Below are 6,043 nucleotides of genomic sequence, written 5' to 3' on the forward strand. Positions count from 1 at the left end.
GGGCCGGGACCAGGGCCAGAACCAGGGCCGGGACCAGGACCAGGACCAGAACCAGGGCCAGGGCCAAGACCAAGACCAGGACCAGAACCAGGACCAGGACCAGGACCAGAACCAGAACCAGAGCCAGGGCCAGGGCCAAGACCAGAACCAGGGCCGGGACCAGGACCAGAACCAGGGCCGGGACCAGGACCAGGACCAGGACCAGGACCAGGACCAGAACCAGAACCAGAGCCAGGGCCAGGGCCAAGACCTGAACCAGAACCAGGGCCGGGACCAGGACCAGAACCAGGGCCGGGACCAGGACCAGGACCAGGGCCGGGACCAGGACCAGGACCAGAACCAGGGCCAGGGCCAAGACCAAGACCAGGACCAGAACCAGGACCAGGACCAGGACCAGAACCAGAACCAGGGCCAGGGCCAAGACCAGGACCAGAACCAGGGCCGGGACCAGGACCAGAACCAGGGCCGGGACCAGGACCAGGACCAGAACCAGGGCCAGGGCCAAGACCAAGACCAGGACCAGAACCAGGACCAGGACCAGGACCAGAACCAGAACCAGGGCCAGGGCCAAGACCAGGACCAGAACCAGGGCCGGGACCAGGACCAGAACCAGGGCCGGGACCAGGACCAGGACCAGGACCAGGACCAGAACCAGAACCAGAGCCAGGGCCAGGGCCAAGACCTGAACCAGAACCAGAACCAGAACCAGGGCCAAGACCAGTACCAGAACCAGAACCAGAACCAGGGCCAAGACCAGGACCAGGACCAGGACCAGGATGGACTCACCTGAGGGGCGTGGCTCGCGGATCAGAATTCCAGGTCTTTTCAAACAAAACTTTTGTAAAATACAATAATTTTTTACACTTTTCCAGACGTTTGTGGAACATTAAAAACAATCAAAATCTTCCAATAACTTGATCCACACAAACCAGGACTAAACCAGGACTAAACCAGGACTAAACCAGGACTAAACCAGGACTAAACCAGGACTAAACCAGGTCTAAACCAGGTCTAAACCAGGACTAAACCAGGTCTAAACCAGGACTAAACCAGGACTAAACCAGGTCTAAACCAGGACTAAACCAGGTCTAAACCAGGACTAAACCAGGTCTAAACCAGGTCTAAACCAGGACTAAACCAGGTCTAAACCAGGACTAAACCAGGACTAAACCAGGACTAAACCAGGTCTAAACCAGGTCTAAACCAGGACTAAACCAGGTCTAAACCAGGACTAAACCAGGTCTAAACCAGGACTAAACCAGGTCTAAACCAGGTCTAAACCAGGACTAAACCAGGACTAAACCAGGACTAAACCAGGACTAAACCAGGACTAAACCAGGTCTAAACCAGGTCTAAACCAGGACTAAACCAGGTCTAAACCAGGACTAAACCAGGACTAAACCAGGTCTAAACCAGGACTAAACCAGGTCTAAACCAGGACTAAACCAGGTCTAAACCAGGTCTAAACCAGGACTAAACCAGGTCTAAACCAGGACTAAACCAGGACTAAACCAGGACTAAACCAGGTCTAAACCAGGACTAAACCAGGTCTAAACTAGGACTAAACCAGGTCTAAACCAGGACTAAACCAGGACTAAACCAGGTCTAAACCAGGTCTAAACCAGGTCTAAACCAGGACTAAACCAGGACTAAACCAGGTCTAAACCAGGACTAAACCAGGTCTAAACCAGGACTAAACCAGGTCTAAACCAGGTCTAAACCAGGACTAAACCAGGTCTAAACCAGGACTAAACCAGGACTAAACCAGGACTAAACCAGGTCTAAACCAGGACTAAACCAGGTCTAAACCAGGACTAAACCAGGACTAAACCAGGTCTAAACCAGGACTAAACCAGGACTAAACCAGGACTAAACCAGGTCTAAACCAGGACTAAACCAGGTCTAAACCAGGACTAAACCAGGACTAAACCAGGTCTAAACCAGGACTAAACCAGGACTAAACCAGGACTAAACCAGGTCTAAACCAGGACTAAACCAGGACTAAACCAGGTCTAAACCAGGACTAAACCAGGACTAAACCAGGACTAAACCAGGTCTAAACCAGGACTAAACCAGGACTAAACCAGGACTAAACCAGGTCTAAACCAGGACTAAACCAGGTCTAAACCAGGACTAAACCAGGACTAAACCAGGACTAAACCAGGTCTAAACCAGGACTAAACCAGGTCTAAACCAGGACTAAACCAGGACTAAACCAGGACTAAACCAGGTCTAAACCAGGACTAAACCAGGTCTAAACCAGGACTAAACCAGGTCTACACCAGGTCTAAACCAGGACTAAACCAGGTCTAAACCAGGACTAAACCAGGTCTAAACCAGGACTAAACCAGGACTAAACCAGGACTAAACCAGGTCTAAACCAGGACTAAACCAGGTCTAAACCAGGACTAAACCAGGACTAAACCAGGTCTAAACCAGGACTAAACCAGGTCTAAACCAGGACTAAACCAGGACTAAACCAGGACTAAACCAGGTCTAAACCAGGACTAAACCAGGTCTAAACCAGGACTAAACCAGGTCTAAACCAGGACTAAACCAGGACTAAACCAGGTCTAAACCAGGACTAAACCAGGACTAAACCAGGACTAAACCAGGTCTAAACCAGGACTAAACCAGGACTAAACCAGGTCTAAACCAGGACTAAACCAGGACTAAACCAGGACTAAACCAGGACTAAACCAGGACTAAACCAGGTCTAAACCAGGACTAAACCAGGTCTAAACCAGGACTAAACCAGGACTAAACCAGGACTAAACCAGGTCTAAACCAGGACTAAACCAGGACTAAACCAGGACTAAACCAGGACTAAACCAGGTCTAAACCAGGTCTAAACCAGGTCTAAACCAGGAGTAAACCAGGTCTAAACCAGGTCTAAACCAGGAGTAAACCAGGTCTAAACCAGGTCTAAACCAGGTCTAAACCAGGTCTAAACCAGGACTAAACCAGGTCTAAACCAGGTCTAAACCAGGTCTAAACCAGGTCTAAACCAGGACTAAACCAGGTCTAAACCAGGTCTAAACCAGGTCTAAACCAGGACTAAACCAGGTCTAAACCAGGTCTAAACCAGGTCTAAACCAGGACTAAACCAGGTCTAAACCAGGACTAAACCAGGACTAAACCAGGACTAAACCAGGACTAAACCAGGTCTAAACCAGGAGTAAACCAGGACTAAACCAGGTCTAAACCAGGTCTAAACCAGGTCTAAACCAGGTCTAAACCAGGACTAAACCAGGACTAAACCAGGACTAAACCAGGACTAAACCAGGTCTAAACCAGGACTAAACCAGGTCTAAACCAGGTCTAAACCAGGTCTAAACCAGGTCTAAACCAGGACTAAACCAGGTCTAAACCAGGACTAAACCAGGTCTAAACCAGGTCTAAACCAGGTCTAAACCAGGTCTAAACCAGGACTAAACCAGGACTAAACCAGGACTAAACCAGGACTAAACCAGGTCTAAACCAGGACTAAACCAGGTCTAAACCAGGACTAAACCAGGACTAAACCAGGTCTAAACCAGGACTAAACCAGGACTAAACCAGGACTAAACCAGGACTAAACCAGGACTAAACCAGGACTAAACCAGGTCTAAACCAGGACTAAACCAGGACTACACCAGGACTAAACCAGGTCTGGACATGCCCTTTCGAAGTCAAAGTTGCACTATGCTCTTATTCTTCTGTTAGTGACGTTTGCACTTTTATATTTGGATTTGGAGTGTGAAAAGCACAATCACTGTGAGGTTTGTGGTTTGTTTCTGTGATGTGGTGCATTGTGGGTAATTAAAACACTGTGAAACTTTTATACGATTTAATAAAATGTGAAAATCTAATGTCAACACTGCAACAATCGAGAATAAACATGTGTCAATGCAAAAAAAATGAGTTTATTTCATAAAAGTCTAAACCAGGACTAAACCAGGACTAAACCAGGTCCGCCCTCTGTTCTTAGCCCCTCCCTCTGTCCTTAGCTCCTCCTTCTGTCCTTAGACCCTCCCTCACACACACACACACACACACACACACATGTACACACACACACACACACACACAAGAGATCAAAGTAAATTAAACAATCTGTTCATAGTTTTTATGGACAGAATTTCTAGGCGCAGTGAGGGTCAGAGGGTGTGGTCAGGGGTCGGAGGGTGTGGTCAGGGGTCAGAGGGTGTGGTCAGGGGTCAGAGGGTGTGGTCAGGGGTCAGAGGGTGTGGTCAGGGATCAATGGGTGTGGTCAGGGGTCGGAGGGTGTGGTCAGGGGTCAGAGGGTGTGGTCAGGGGTCAGAGGGTGTGGTCAGGGGTCGGAGGGTGTGGTCAGGGGTCGGAGGGTGTGGTCAGGGGTCGGAGGATGTGGTCAGGGGTCAATGGGTGTGGTCAGGGGTCGGAGGGTGTGGTCAGGGGTCGGAGGGTGTGGTCAGGGATCAATGGGTGTGGTCAGGGGTCGGAGGGTGTGGTCAGGGATCAATGGGTGTGGTCAGGGGTCGGAGGGTGTGGTCAGGGGTCAGAGGGTGTGGTCAGGGGTCAGAGGGTGTGGTCAGGGGTCAAAGGGTGTGGTCAGGGGTCAGAGGGTGTGGTCAGGGGTCGGAGGGTCCGGTTTGGGGACCACAGGATCTCATCTCTGCTTTTTGAAGACGATGTTGTCCTGATGTCTCCATCAAACCTGGACCTGCAGCTGCACTGGGACGAGAGGGAAGCGTCTGGGGATGAGAATCAGCTCCAGATCAGAGGTCATGGTTCTCAACCAGGAAAAGGTGTCTTGTCCTCTCCAGGTGGGTGGAGGTCCTTGCCCCAAGTGGAGGAGTTCAAGTATCTCGGGGTCTTGTTCAGGAGTGAGTGAAGGATGGAGCGTGAGATTGACCGTTGGACTGAGTCCAGAGACAAAGCTCTCGATTTATCGGTCACTCACGTTCTGACCTCACCTATGGTCATGAGCTTTAATCTCCTCCGTCACCTCCTCATCACCTCCTCCGTCACCTCATCACCTCCTCCGTCACCTCATCACCTCCTCCGTCACCTCATCACCTCCTCCGTCACCTCCTCATCACCTCCTCCGTCACCTCCTCATCACCTCCTCCGTCACCTCATCACCTTCTCCATCACCTCCTCCATCACTGTGTGATACGCTGGAGCCACAGCCAGGGACAAACAGAGACTACAGCGCCCTCTGCTGAGAAGGTGATCGACAACAACGGGGGGGGGAGTGCGCGCATGTGCATTTTTAAAAAAGGGACTAAGGTCAGAGGCTGTGGTCTAGTCCCGGGTCAGAGGCTGTGGTCTAGTCCCGGGTCAGAGGCTGTGGTCTAGTCCCGGGTCAGAGGCTGTGTCCCGGGTCAGAGGCTGTGGTCTAGTCCCGGGTCAGAGGCTGTGGTCTAGTCCCGGGTCAGAGGCTGTGGTCTAGTCCCGGGTCAGAGGCTGTGGTCTAGTCCCGGGTCAGAGGCTGTGGTCTAGTCCCGGGTCAGAGGCTGTGGTCTAGTCCCGGGTCAGAGGCTGTGGTCTAGTCCCGGGTCAGAGGCTGTGGTCTAGTCCCGGGTCAGAGGCTGTGGTCTAGTCCCGGGTCAGAGGCTGTGGTCTAGTCCCGGGTCAGAGGCTGTGGTCTAGTCCCGGGTCAGAGGCTGTGGTCTAGTCCCGGGTCAGAGGCTGTGGTCTAGTCCCGGGTCAGAGGCTGTGAGAGTAATAACATTTATTTATTATAGATTTACTTTAGAACTATTTATGAGGCATGTCTCCCTCCAGATCAGCAGGTGGCGCTGTGCTTTGCTCCTGACCGCAAACGGAAGTGGACCTGATTAGCCGTAACATGCTAACGCGGTTTTTAATAATATTTTGGTCTTTTTTAATAAGGCTCAAACTTCATGACACTTTTTCTACTGTCGGAAATCAAAGCCATTTAATTAATTCAGTTCCGGTTGTGTTTGAACCGCGGGAAAGTTGAGAAAGTTGTAAACATTCATAACAGCGGAACTAAAGTTGCTAACGCGCACGCGCAGCTGCGGTCGAGCCTGAAGCGGTCCGGACCCGCGTCCCG

This window comes from Eucyclogobius newberryi, unplaced genomic scaffold, assembly GCF_026437365.1.
Source record: "Eucyclogobius newberryi isolate DKJ021-1_F unplaced genomic scaffold, fEucNew1.0.hap1 SCAF_173, whole genome shotgun sequence".
In the NCBI taxonomy this organism is placed as follows: Eukaryota; Metazoa; Chordata; class Actinopteri; order Gobiiformes; family Gobiidae; genus Eucyclogobius; species Eucyclogobius newberryi.